Source organism: Saccopteryx leptura, chromosome 5, assembly GCF_036850995.1.
Source record: "Saccopteryx leptura isolate mSacLep1 chromosome 5, mSacLep1_pri_phased_curated, whole genome shotgun sequence".
Classification (NCBI taxonomy): domain Eukaryota; kingdom Metazoa; phylum Chordata; class Mammalia; order Chiroptera; family Emballonuridae; genus Saccopteryx; species Saccopteryx leptura.
Window position 1 is genome coordinate 110,845,934 of NC_089507.1, and position 14,864 is coordinate 110,860,797.

The 14,864-nt window shown below is 43.7% G+C and overlaps 2 pseudogenes; both read left to right on the forward strand.

Annotated features, from left to right (window-relative positions):
* The first annotated feature begins 3,106 nt into the window (after positions 1-3,106).
* Positions 3,107-6,906, forward strand: LOC136406538 (sorting nexin-9 pseudogene; annotated as a pseudogene).
* Positions 6,907-7,079: 173 nt separating this feature from the next.
* On the forward strand, positions 7,080-8,924 carry LOC136406539 (sorting nexin-9 pseudogene; annotated as a pseudogene).
* The last annotated feature ends 5,940 nt before the right edge of the window (positions 8,925-14,864 follow it).

Genomic DNA, 14,864 nt, shown 5'->3' on the forward strand with positions numbered 1-14,864 from the left:
AGTAAACTCAATATGGATAAAAGACTTAAATGTAAATCATGAAACTATAAACATCTTGGAAGAAAACATAGGCAGTAAACTCTGATATCTTTTGTAGCAATATGTTTGCTGATTTATCTCCATGGGCAAGTGAAATAAAGGACAGGATGAACAAATGGGACTATATGAAACTAAAAAGCTTTTGCACAGCAAAAGACACCATTAACAAAATAAAAAGACAGCCCACACAATGAGAGAATATATTCGCCAATACGTCTGATAAGGAGTTAATAACCTAAATTTATAAAGAATTTGTAAAACTCAACACCAAGAAGATAAACAATCCAATCAAAAAATGGGTGAAAGAAATGAATAGACACTTCTCCAAACAGGACATACAGATGGCCAATAGGCATATAAAAAAATGCTCAACATCACTAATGATTAGAGAGATGCAAATTAAAACCACAATGAGATACCACCTCACACCTGTCAGAATGGCGCTTATTAACAAAACAACACATAATAAGTGCTGGAAAGGGTGCGGAGAAAAGGGAACCCTCCTGCAGTGCTGGTAGGATTGCAGACTGGTGCAGCCACTATGGAGAACAGCATGGAGATTCCTCAAAAAATTAAAAATCGAACTGCCCTTTGACCCAGCTATCCCACTTTTAGGAATATATCCTATGAATACCAAATTACTGATTCAAAAGAAGAAATGCACCCCCATGTTTATGGCAGCATTGTTTACAATAGCCAAGATCTGGAAACAGCTCAAGTGCCCATCAGTGGACAAGTGGATTAAAAAGCTGTGGTACATATACACAATGGAATGCTATGCAGCCGTGAGGAAGAAGGAAATCTTACCTTTCGCGACAACATGGATGGACCTGGAAACTATTATGCTAAGTGAACGAAGCCAGGCAGAGAAAGAAAAATACCATATGACCTCACTCATTTGAGGAATCCAATGAACAATGTGAACTGTGCAATGGAACAGAGGCAGAGGTGAGATCAAAGGGACCAGAGGGAAAGCAGAGAAGAAGATGGGATCAGAGAAGGGAAATAGATTAATGAAATTATATAAACATAACACAGCATTATAGAGAACAGGACAGCAAATCTTGGAGAGAAGGGGGGAAGGCATTGGGGAGAGGGGACATGGGGGGGTTGAGGGGGAATAAGGAGCTGGGGGGAGATATATTTGGAGGGACACTTGAATCTGTGTAAACACAAATTTAAATCATAAAAATGATTGCTGTTTTGAGAAAAACTCAGAAATACAAGAAAATTGAGAAAGGCAGTCCAATGAGCTCTGGAATAAAATAAACAAAAAAAAGTATACTTTATCAAAGAGACTAAAACTAAAACAAACAAAAAAAAAAACCCAAGCAAAATTTCTGTATATGATGAATTCAACAAATGAGATGAAGAGTGCATGGGAAATAAAGCTGACCAGATGGAGGAGACAATTAGTGATTGAAGGTAGAAACCTAGAAATGACTCAGGTGGTAAGAAAGAATTGAGTAAAAAATAAATAAAAATTAAAAAATAAAAGAACATAGCCCTGACCGGTTGGCTCAGTGGTAGAGCGTCGGCCTGGCATGCAGGAGTCCCAGGTTTGATTCCCGGCCAGGGCACACAGGAGAAGCGTCCATCTGCTCTCCACCCCTCCCCCTCTCCTTCCTCTCTGTCTCTCTCTTCCCCTCCCGCAGCCAAGGCTCCATGGGAGCAAAGTTGGCCTGGGCGCTGAGGATGGCTCTGTGGCTTCTGCCTCAGGCGCTAGAATGGCTCTGGTTGCAACAGAGCAACACCCCAGATGGGCAGAGCATCACCCCCTGGTGGGCATGCCAGGTGGATCCCGGTCGGGCGCATGCGGGAGTCTGTCTGACTGCTTCCCCGTTTCCAGCTTTGAAAAAATACAAAAAAATAAAAAAATAAAAAAAATAAAAGAACAAAGCCTATGAGAATTTGTGACTCACTCTTCCCTCTCCCTTCCTATTTCTCTCTCAAAAAACAATTTTCCCCCAAATCTATGAAAAGAGCTAGATCATCAAATTCAAGAAACTAACAGAACACCTAATTATCTCAATGCAAAAATACCTTCTACAAGACACATTATATTAAAACTGTCAAAAGTTAATGACAAATAATTCTCGAGTTATCCCTGAAAGGCTATAATTTGTAAAGAAAACTCCATTAGAATATCATTGGATTTTTCAGCAGAAACCTTATAAGCAAAGAAAGAGTAGAATCAAATGGTCAAAATATTGAAAGAGCCTGACCTGTGGTGGCGCAGTGGATAAAGCATCAACCTGGAAATGCTGAGGTCGCCGGTTCAAAACCCTGGGCTTGCCTGGTCAAGGCACATATGGGAGTTGATACTTCCTGCTCCTCCCCCCCTTCTCTCTCTCTCTCTCCTCTCTCTCTCTCCTTTCTAAAATGAATAATAAAAAAAAAAAGAAAATATTGAAAGAGAGAAATTACCAGTCAAGAATAATATATCCAGTAAAATTATCCTTTAGATATGAAGGACAAATAAAGGCTTTCCAGACAAACGAAAGCTGAGGAAATTCACCACCACAAGACTGGATTATAATAAATGTTGAGAGAGAAGCAGGTGATGGCTGGAGTGGTTGAGCACCCAGGCTCTGGCCACCATTGTCACCACACCAGATCCCAGCCACAGCTGCCCTCGCCTTCACCTGCCCATATATGCCAATAGGCACATGGGGAGGTGGGGAGAGGTGCCAGGGTAACTGCCCCCCGTGCCACCAAGGCTTGGGTCAAGTATGATTTTGCTGCTGAACCTGGAAATAATTAACTGATGCTTAATGGAGGAAGCATCACAAATTCAGGTAAAGGATGGCTAGAAGGAAAAAATAAAAAAGGAAAATAAGGTCTTGTTCCCACAGACTGTATTGAAATTTTGCTCAGTGATAAAATAGATCCATTTTCTTGTGAAAATTCGGGGACCAACCAAGCTTTCCTCTATGCCCTCTCAGCAAATACAGCTGAAGCCAATTCATCAGCTGCCAGTAGTGGCAACCAGGTCAGCAGTGTCAATGATCCCTGGTGAACCTGGAAACTGGGACTGAACAGGTGGCTGAGGAATCAAGCTGGGGGGATGCAGTTCCCCAAAACACTTCCAATAACTGCAACATGCCTTAGTCATCCCCGGGCCTGCCAAGGACCAGCAACTGATACAGATAATGACTGGGGTGACGACTGGGATGACACACATCACTGTCTGACTAGTTCAAGGATTTATAGTCAGCCAAAGCAGGAGGTGCTTAGAGTGGAAAGAGCCATGCTGGCACCTCTTCCATGAAGCTGCTGTTTAACAAGCTTCCTGAATTTCCAAAACTTGGAATGGAATGGGATTTGTTGACCAAGCAACTAGTAAAACCCAAAGAGAAAATTCCTTTTATTGTTGGAGATTCTGGCCCAATATGGGTTTGTCCTACCTTTATTTTATTTATTGATTGATTTTAGAGAGAGAGGAAGGAGGGGAGAGAGAAAGAAAGGGGAGAGAGAGAGACAGAGACATCAATTTGTTGCTCCACTTATTTATGCATGTTTTGGTTGTATCTTGTATGTGCCCTGACTTGGGGTCAAACCTGCAAAGGTAGGTGTGGGGCAGTGATGTTAGACTTGCTCACTGGTTTACCAGCTGCAAGCCCCTTGCCTGACTAGTTACGTGGGTGTGTGGCTATACCCAGAGTCAGATTAAGGGGGGTTGAGGCCCCAGGCATAGAAGAAAATATTGGGCCCCTTAAAAAGAGAGAGAGAGACAGAGAAAATAAAAATACATGTTAACTGTATTTTTAAATAAAAATATTACATACTATTCATCTTAAAATTGCACATATGAAACCAAACGGTGTCATTAGAAAAAAGTGTAAAGTTGGGATTTTGCAGGGCCTTTCAGAAGTCAGGGCCCAGGGCATGCACCCACTGCACCTGCTGATAAATCTGCCTCTGGCTGCGCTATGTGTGTATGGCCTATGTAAGGCTGTGGGTGCTTGCACTCGGGGAGTGTGGTTGGCAGATTGTGGAATGCCTGCCTGCCACTGTGAGGGGCTATTTTTTGCTGTTTGCCTGAGAAGAGGTTTTCACTGCTTGTTTGCTCATCCACCATTGTAAGACTCTTTTAAACAGTAATGGTCCAACGCTTTCTGACTCTGCAGTTTCTCTACTGTCTGCCTGAATCCAGTGTGGGCCTGCCTGGCCTTGGCCACCAGCATTACATCTAACATAGTGGGCAGGATTTGGAGCAGATCGGTCTGGAGCCACAGAAACTCTTGATGTGTGTGGGAGAGGAGTGGTTGCTGTTCTCCAGCTTAAGGTTCCCCATAGCTGCCCTCTTGGGGGCCATAGGGTAGGTGTTTTTTATAGCCCTACAAGAGGAAATGGAGAGCTACGTGTAAGAGGCTGCCGAAGGTTGAGAGCTCCAGGGTGAGCTATAGACCAAATGGCAATAACTACATGAGCTGGAACAGTCACTGGAGAAAGAGCTGCAGAACCAAGAACTGTAGGTCAGGCTGCAGGCTGAGAACCAGCAATGGTGTGAACTGGAGTGAGCACTGGAGAAGAAGGCCAACTAGGTTCAAAAGTTGCAGTGTGAGGTGCAGGCTGAACACCAACAGTGCCTGAAACCGGAGTGGTCTCTGGAGAAGGAATAATGGGTTCATGAGTTGCACTTTGTCTTAGAAGCTGAACGTTGGCAGCAATGGCTGTTGGAGAAACAACTGGAAGTTCAGGAGCTTGAGAGTCAGCTTCAGGCCAAGAGCTGGCAGCTGCAGGAACAAGGTGGGCACAGAAGATGGAGCTACATTCCTGCCAGTGGAGTGGCTCTGAGTTGGCAGGAGCAGGCGTTTCCTACTCCTCCTCTTCTAAGGGGAAAGTTCGAGCAGCAATTGCTGTTTTAAGACTCAGAACCCAGCTGGTGGTCACCAGAAAGGTAAAATCCCAGCAGCAAAGAGTCCCTTAGGGAAACTACAGCCTCCTCCACAGATAGTGGAGCACTCTGTGGTCTGACCCTACACCCAGGCAGAGCTGATGGAGTTGGGGGTACAATTCAAGAAGAAACCCATGGAGGCACTGGCAGCTTGGTTACTGAGGTTGTGGGACACAGGAGCGGATGGCATCATGCTCTCTGGAACAGAGATGGAGAAATTGGCCACCATTACCACACACTCCTCCTTGAGGCAGCATCTTCAGAACTGCCATGACAACCCAGGAAACCATACCCTATTAGAATGGGTGATGGCTGTCTTTGGTACAGTCTGGAAGAATGCTGGGGACTTGCTGGGGGGGACTGAGTCGGTGGCAGTGCTATAGTGAGTTAGTAAAGGTCCTTTGGGAACTACGTATGAAGAATGCTGCTTTCCACACAGGGTCTCGTGGACCAAACAAGGAAGTGTTTACAGCTGGGATGTGACATCTTAACCTCTGCAGTGCCTCATCAGCCCATTTTGGGTCACTAGTGGCTATCCTGGGCCCCTATGTGGGACAGCCTATCAATGCCATTACACAGATGGTAGCAGATTTGGGGGAGCTGGAGACATCATGGAATCACAAATCTGTGAGGGCTGCTGCCCATGCTGCCCCTCTGACTAGCAAGAGGAATGGGTCTGTGGATTTGACTGCAGCTGGGGCAGATAGGGAGAAATTGGATGGCAAGCCTAATGAAGTCTTGTTGGAACTTTGGCAGCAGCTTGAGTCAGAATAAAGGTTCCAACTACTGAAAAAGTGGGGGAAGCCAGTGGCCCTGGCATCTGCCAGGAAAATGGCTGGCATTCAGGTTGCAGCATCCCCAAGACCTGTTATCTCAGTTTGACTAGGGGGAAAGCGGAGAGACCCATCCAACAAAGATGGAAAGGGGGCCAGAAGCCCCATGTAAAATTGGCAATCCACTGGTCCCCTTCTAATGTGCTTACCTTCATGATTTGCACAGACAGCTGGGCTATCATAGACTGCTTCTTACCCAGTTGCAGAAATGCACCAAGGACACTTTGTTTTTAATAGACATGGCCCTGGACCATACAGGCCCTCCACTTACTGTGGGTTAGGGAGGTAGAGGTGGGCCTCCAGTTGACACCCTGGGCAAAGTGATCAGGGAGATATTGTGAAGGGCACCTTTGTAATTATTTTGTACCTTGCTGTAGTCTCTGTTTGATGTCATGTAGATTGTGAAGTGAGCAACACTAAAGGGGTTGAATGTGGGGCAGTTGTGTTAGGCTTGCTCACTGGTTTACCAGCTGCAACCCCTTTGCCTGATTGGTACATGAATGTGTGGTTACACCATGTGTGTGTGGTTGATATAAGGCTATGGGTGCTTGCACTCAGGGGGACTGTGGATGGCGGATTGTGGATTGCCTGCCCGCCATGGTGAGAGGCCATTTTTTGCTGTTTGTCAGAAAAGAGGGGTTTTTTCCTGCCTGATAGCTCATCCACTATTGTGAGACTCTATTAAACAGTAATGTCCCGCTTTCTGGCTCTGTAGTTTTTCTACTGTCTGCCCAAATCCAAGGTGGACCTGCCTTGCCTCAGCCACTGGCATTACAGTTGGCATGTCAGGAAAACACTCTAACCAACTGAACTACCCATCCAGAGCAGGTTTGTCCTACCTTTACATTTGACTGTGTGGTAGAAGATCCCAGGAAAGACTCCAAAATGTATGGGATGAGAAGCTACATTGAATATTAGTTAACCTACTAACACTTATTGATATCTAAACTAAGGTTTAAGCACTATGTCAGGGTCTTGGTGAAATTTGGGTCAGCTATTCCTATCTCTTCTCTTCCAGATAAGCAAGTCACAGGTTACTGTGAAGAAAAATTTATCAAAACTGCACATGGAGGCCCTGGCTGGTTTGCTCAGTGGATAGAGCATCAGCCCAGTGTGTCAATGTCCCAGGTTTGATACCCTGTCAGGGCACACAGGAGAAATGACCATCTGTTTCTTCATCCCTCTCACTTCTCTCTCTCTCTCTCTCTCTCTCTCTCTCTCTCTCTCTCTCCCTGTTTCTCTTTCCCTCCTGCAGCCATGGCTGGATTGGTTCAAGTGCATCATCCCTGGGAGCTGAGGATGGCTCCATGGGGCCTCCACCTCAAGTACTAAAAATAGCTTGGTTGTGAGCATGGCTCAAGGTGGGAAGAGATCGGCCCCAGATGGGGATTGCTGGGTGGATCCTGGTCAGGGTGCATGTGGGAGTCTCTCTCTCTGCCTCCCTGCTTCTCGCTTAAGAAAATTTTTTAAAAATTAAAAAAGTAAAAGAAATAGAAGTGTGATGCTGTTGGTAAATTCACCAGAGTTATGGATGATGGTGTGAAGGAGCTGCTGACCACTGGACAAGAGCAGTGGAATCAGTGTGCAGAACCATTAACCAAGGAATATCAGAAGATAGAAAAGGCCTTGCAGAGTTTAGCAAGTATTCAGTGCTAGTGGTTATCAAAGTAAAACAGATCTCAATGATGCAGTAACAGAAGCAGGGAAAACTTATGGAAAAATTTCCTGTCTCATAAGAGAACAGCCAAAGAAAGATCTTCATTTGTTGGTGGAATGTAATCATGAATATAAAGGTTTCTTTGGTTGCTTCCCTAATATTATTGGTGATGACAAGAGAGCAGTAGAAACAGGAAAGTGATTAACTGGTTGCATCTAATGTTTACCAATGATCATTGGCACCAATTCAGCACCAAGAGGAATCTCCAGTTAGCAGTGCAGTGAAGAAGAAAACTTTTCTTCAGTGAAAAACAAAATTGTGACACAACACAGATGTGAGAACCACACAGCTTTGGAACAATCCTAGAGCCAGGCCCCTTTCTGGCTAGACTGCTCTGCTCTTTGTGGGTCTGCTTTATGCTGTATTGGTCTGCTCTGCTCCAGCCAGACATCTTTGGTGTTTCAGCTCAGTTGGGAAAATAAAGTCCTCTGTCTTCAGCAGAAAGGTAAAGTGCACCCTCAGAACCTGAAGGGAGCTGGCTCATATAGACTAAAGTTCCTACCCCTGGTCCCTGATTGGTCATCCTCAAGCAAATGAGGGCTCTGAATCTTCAGTTTGATTGGTCCAAAAGGGAATCTTCAGAATAGAGCTTTTCTGATTGGACAGAACTTCACAGTTCTGATTAGATGGGGAAAGCTTCAGTCTTATTGGTTGAAATAGGATTCCAGGAACTCCTTTATAAGGACTGTCTTAGATGGCACCCAGTTTGGTGCAGGAGGCAGGAAGCTAACTACAGGGTTATCCCTGAACTGTGGTTTGCCTGAGAGGCTCCTGTGTGGAAATGGCTGCTACTAGGCTCTGTGGGTTTTTTGTTTTTTGTTTTTGTTTTTGTTTGTATCTTTTTTCTGAAGCTGGAAATGGGGAGAGACAGACAGACTCCTGCATGCGCCCCACCGGGATCCACCCGGCACACCCACCAGGGGCGATGCTCTTCCCACCAGGGGGCGATGCTCTGCCCCTCCGGGGCATTGCTCCGCCGCAACCAGAGCCACTCTAGCGCCTGGGCAGAGGCCAAGGAGCCATCCCCAGCACCTGAGCCATCCCTGCTCCAATGGAGCCCCGGCTGCAGGAGAGGAAGAGAGAGATAGAGAGGAAGGGGGGGGTGGAGAAGCAAATGGGCGCCTCTCCTATGTGCCCTGGCCGGGAATCGAACCCAGGTCCCCCGCACGCCAGGCCGATGCTCCACTGCTGAGCCAACTGGCCAGGGCCTTTTTATTTGTTTTTAATTTCATCCCAGTTAGCCATCAGGAGCGCTTCCTAGCAAGTATCTCCTTTTTCAGGGTCCACACTAGTAAATCACACCACAGGACAAATAGAACATGGTGAAACACAGCACAATGTCTTATGCATTACAAGCTGAGATGAATACCATTCATATGCCTACAAATGTGATATCTATCTGTACCTGGGACAGCAAGTGCAGTTCCACAATTAGAGCAAAGCTGAGGCATTCCTCAGCCGCTCCCTGGTTCAGTAGGACAATAGGGAACAAGAAAACTCTGAAGTGCTTTTTTCTGATTTGGGGCAATGTAATTTGACTCCCCGCCAAAAATCACCCCCCAAAAAAAAACAAAAAAAAAGGAAACAAAAGAGAAAAGACAAGATGGCGATGGAGTAGGCAGATGTACCAACTTCTACCTCCCAGAACCAAAGTGGATTACAACCTAATTTTAAGAACCATCATCTGGAAAAAACAACTTTGGACTAAACTAAGAGGACTATTCAATCAAGGAATACTGAAGAAGCCACACTGAGACTGATAGGAAAAGCAGAAATGCGGAGAGGGATGCCCAGCTCCCCAGAGCAAATGGCAGCCGGGAGAGACTCATGTGGTGGGAAGTGAGTTTAGCAGAGAGGGGAGGGTCCTGAGTCCCAGGAACAAAGCTCCAGCCTGCATCCCCAGAGCCTAGAAGAGGCATATGGACAGTATTTAGCTGAAAACAAGTCAGGATACTGTTTGTGAGAAAGAGACTGATTCTTCAGAACCAGGATTCTTCTTAAAGGGACTGCGCAAAAAAACCTCTCTCACAACTACTCACCTAGGGCTCCAGGGGGATGGGGAGAGAGGAGAGGACCCGAGTAGCAGGAAGACAGTGTAATCTAGGAGGCATAGGGAGGAACACTTTGAGAGACAGCCACCCTAACCACTGGGACGAGTCACTCCCCAAATCTGAAGTGAATATTTCCCTGGAAACAGCAATACCAGCAAAGGGAAGCAGGACACCAGCCAAACAAGATCTCCCATGGTCCTTAGAGCAGAGTCACTTAGAAGGAGGGGGCTTTCAGGACTACAGTAGTGAGTCTTAGAGTCTGAGCTGCAGCGTCCCCACCCACACAACTGAAGGCTCGCCCGAGAGCAGACGGCAGTGGAATGCAGAAGCGTGGTTCTGTTGGCAAGGGCGGAAACCGGCTGGCCACAACTGAGGCCCAGGTGTGAGCTTGGTCTTGCCTGGCTGGGGAGGAGAGGACATGCGAAAGTGGTCAAGCCAACCTGCAGTCCGCTTGCAATCCAGCTTGCAAGGAAAGGTCAGGAGCCCCAGAAAGGGCAGCGACCCGCCCTTGAGCAAGGGCACAGGAGTGCAGCCTTGCCCTGCCTGAAGAACCGAGGCTTGTGGCCTGACGTGGGAGCCAGCTCCTCCTGCAGGGGTGGAGTGAAAGCCCAGAACAGGCAGAGTCCCGCAACTGAGCTTGGGCATGCAGCCCGGCCCAGCCAGTGGAGCCAAGGCTTGCAGCCATCTCACAAGCGGGCTCCTTCTGCAGGGGCAGGGTGAAAGCCCGGAATCAGGCAGAGACCCACAATTGAGCAAAGGTACTCACCCTTGCCCGCAGGGTCGAGCATAACCCCACCCATGGAAGGGAGGCAAAGACCAAGGCCACTGAGGCTTGTACACCCAAGCACGTGATCACAGCCACTCTCATGAAAGAGAGGCGAAAACCACAGCAACAGCCCCAGCAATGCCCATACCCGAACGCCCTAAGCAGCAACAGTAGAGGGGGTGGCAGGCCTGCAGACAGAACACACCTAGGGAACACAGAGGCCACACCCAGTGGACTCCAGTGGCCAAAATCTTTTTTTACACAGACAAAATGAGAAGGCAGAGAAATGCAACACAAAGAAATCAAGAGAAATCCCCAGAAAAGGACCAGAATGAGTCAGATATAACCAAATTACCAGGTGCAGAGTTTAAAATAACGATTGTTAGGATGCTCAAAGATCTTAGAAAAAAAATAGATGGTCATTACGAACACCTAAATAAAGAGATAGCAAATATAAAAAAGAACATTGAAATAATAGAAAAGAACCAGTCAGAAATGACAAATACAATATAAGAAATGAAGAACACAATGGAAGGAATTAAAAGCAGGATGGGGCCTGACCTGTGGTGGCACAGTGGATAAAGCATTGACTTGGAAATGCTGAGGTCGCCAGTTCAAAACCCTGGGCTTGCCTGGTCAAGGCACATATGGGAGTTGATGCTTCCAGCTCCTCCCCTCTTCTCTCTCTCTGTCTCTCCCTCTCCTCTCTAAAATGAATAAATTAAAAAAAAATTAAAAAAAAAAAAAGCAGGATGGATGAAGCTGAGAATTGAATCAGTGAGTTAGAGGACAAGATAAATGAAGGCAAGGAAGCAGAGCAGAAAACAGAAAAGAGACTCAAAAAGTCTGAGGAAATTCTAAGAGAGCTCTGTGACAACATGAAGAGAATAACATCCACATCATAGGGGTTCCTGAAGAAGAAGAGAAAGAACAAGGGATAAAGACTTTGTTCTAGCATATCATAGCTGAAAACTTCCCTAAATTAATGCAGGGAAATGTCTCACAAATTCAAGAAGCACCGAGAACTCCATTAAAGAGAAACCCAAAGAAATCTACACCAAGACACATCATAATTAAAATACCAAAGCTAAGTAATAAAGAGAAAATATTAAAAGCTGCAAGAGAAATAAAGGCTATCACCTACAAAAGAGCCTCCATAAGGATGAATTCCAACTTCTCAACAGAAACACTTGAGGCCAGAAGGGAATGGCAAGAAATATTCAAAGAACAAGAGCCTACAACCAAGACTACTTTATCCAGCAAGGCTATCATTTAAAATTGAAGGAGAAATAAAAAGCTTTCCAGACAAAAAGAAAAAACAACTCAAGGAATTCACTACAACCAAACCAATGCTGCAAGAAATGCTAAGGGGCTGTTGTAAACAGATCAAAGGGAAAAAATATATATACCAATACAGGAATACAGTTTTAAAGAATAAAATGGCAATAAACAACTACATATCAATAATAACCTTAAATGTAAATGGATTAAATCATCTCATCAAAAGACATAGGGTAGCTGCATGGATAAGAAAACAGGACCCATACATATGCTGTCTACAAACGACACACCTTAAAACAAAAGATGCACATAGACTGAAGGTAAAAGGCTGGAAAAATATATTTCACGCAAATGGAAATGAAAAAAAGCTGGGGTAGCAATGCTTATATCAGACAAAATGGACTTTAAAACAAAGGCTATAGTAAGAGATAAAGAAGGTCACTACATAATGATAAAGGGAGAAATTCAACAGGAAAATATAACCATATAAATATATACGCACCTAATATAGAAGCACCTAAATATATAAAGCAGACTTTGATGGATTTAAAGGGTGAGATCAACAGCAATACTATAATAGTAGGGGATTTGAATACCCCACTAACATCACTGGATAGATCGTCAAGAAAGAAAATTAACAAAGAAACAGCAGACTTAAAGGAAACACTAGATCAACTCGATTTAATAGACATCTTCAGAACTTTTCACCCTACAGCAGCAAAATATACATTCATTTCAAGTGTTCATGATACATTCTCTAGGATAGATTACATGTTAGGGCACAAAAGTGGTCTCAACAAATTTAAGAAGGTTAAAAAAAAATTTTAAGAAGGTTGAAATCATATCGAGCACTCTCTCTGATCACAATGGCATGAAACTAGAAATCAACCATAACAGAAAAACTAAAAAAATACTCAAACACTTGAAAACTAAATAAAATGTTATTAAATAAAAAATGGGTTAACAATGAGATCAAGGAGGAAATAAAAATTCCTAGAAACAAAGGATAATGAGCATATATCAACTCAAAATTTATGGGACACAGCAAAAGCAGTCCTGAGAGGGACGTTCATAGCATTACAGGCACACCTTAAGAAGCTAGAAAAAGCTCAAATAAACAATTTGACCCTGCATCTAAAACAACTAGAAAAAGAACAGTAAGTAAAGCCCAGAGGTAGTAGAAGGAAGGAAATAATAAAGATCAAAGTGGAAATAAATGACATAGAGGCTAAAGAAACAATACAGAGGATCAATGAAACCAGGAGCTGGTTCTTTGAAAAGGTAAACAAGATCGATGAACCTTTAACCAGACTCACCAAGAAAAAAATAGAGAAGACTCAAATAAAATTAGAAATGAAAGTGGAGAAATAACAACTGACACAACAGAAATACAAAATATTGTAAGAAAATACTAAGAAAAACTGTGTGCCAAAAACCTAGACAACCTAGATAAAATGGACAAATTCCTTGAAACATATAATCTTACAAAAATTATTCTGGAAGAATCAGAAAACCTAAACAGACCAATTACAACAAAGGAGATCGAAACAGTTATCAAAAAACTCCCAAAAAAGAAAAGCCCTGGACCTGATGGCTTCACAAGTGAATTCTACCAAATATTCAAAGAAGAATTAACTCCTATCCTTCTCAAGCTATTTCAAAAAAAATTCAAGAGGAAGGAAGACTTCCAAGCTCCTTTTATGAAGCAAGTGTAATTCTGATTCCAAAACCAGGCAAAGACAACACAAAGAAAGAAAACTATAGGCCTATATCCGTGATGAATTTAGATGCTAAAATCTTCAACAAAATATTAGCAAGCCGGATCCAGCAATATATGAAAAAAATCATACAGCATGATCAAGTGGGATTTATTCTTGGGAGGCAAAGCTGGGTCGCAAATCAATCAATGTGATTCATCACATAAACAAAAAGAAGGAGAAAAACCACATGATAATTTCAATAGATGCAAAAAAAGCATTTGATAAAATCCATCACCCATTTATGATCAAAACTCTCAGCAAAGTGGGGATACAGGGAACATACCTCAACATGATAAAGGCCATCTATGACAGACCCACAGCCAACATCATACTCAATGGACAAAAATTAAAAGCAATCCCCTTAAGATCAGGAACAAGACAGGGGTGCCCCCTTTCACCATTCTTATTCAACATAGTTCTGGAATTTCTAGCCACAACAATCAGACAAGAAAAAGAAATAAAAGGCATCCAAATTGGAAAAAAAGAAGTAAAACTATCATTATTTGAAGATGGTATGATATTGTATATAGAAAACCCTAAAGTCTCAGTCAAAAAACTACTGGACCTGATAAATGAATTTAGCAAGGTGGCAGGATATAAAGTTAATACTCAGAAATGAGAGGCAGTTTTATACACGAACAATGAACTGTCAGAAAGAGAAATTAAGGAAGCAATCCCCTTCACCACTGCAACCAAAAAAATAAAGTACCTAGGAATAAATTTAACCAGGGAGATTAAAGACTTGTATTTGGAAAATTATAAAACATTAATAAAAGAAATCAGGAAAGATACAAACAAGTGGAAGCATATACTGTGCTCATATTAGGAAGAATAAACATCATTAAAATGTCTATATTACCCAAAGCAATTTATAAATTCAATGCAATACCATTTAAATACCAATGACTTCAAAGATATAGAACACATATTCCAAAAATTTATATGGAACTAAAAGAGAACACAAATAGCCTCAGCAATCTTGAAAAGGAAGAATAAAGTGGCAGGTATCACACTTCAGGATATCAAGTTATACTACAAGGCCATTGTACTCAAAACAGCCTGGTACTGGCCTAAGAACAGGCATATAGATCAATGGAACAGAACAGAGAACCCAGAAATAAACCCACACCTTTATGGACAACTGATATTTGACAAAGGAGTAAAGACAGCCTCTTCAACAAATGGTGTTGGGAAAATTGAACAGCTTTCTGGAAAAAAAATGAAACTAGACCACCAACTAACACCATTCAGAAAAATAAACTCAAAACGGATAAAAGACTTAACTGGCCCTGGCCAGTTGGCTCAGCGGTAGAGCGTCGGCCTGGCGTGCGGGGGACCCGGGTTCGATTCCCAGCCAGGGCACATAGGAGAAGCGCCCATTTGCTTCTCCACCCCCACCCTCCTTCCTCTCTGTCTCTCTCTTCCCCTCCCGCAGCCAAGGCTCCATTGGAGCAAAGATGGCCCGGGCACTGGGGATGGCTCTGTGGCCTCTGCCTCAGGCGCTAGAGTGGCTCTGG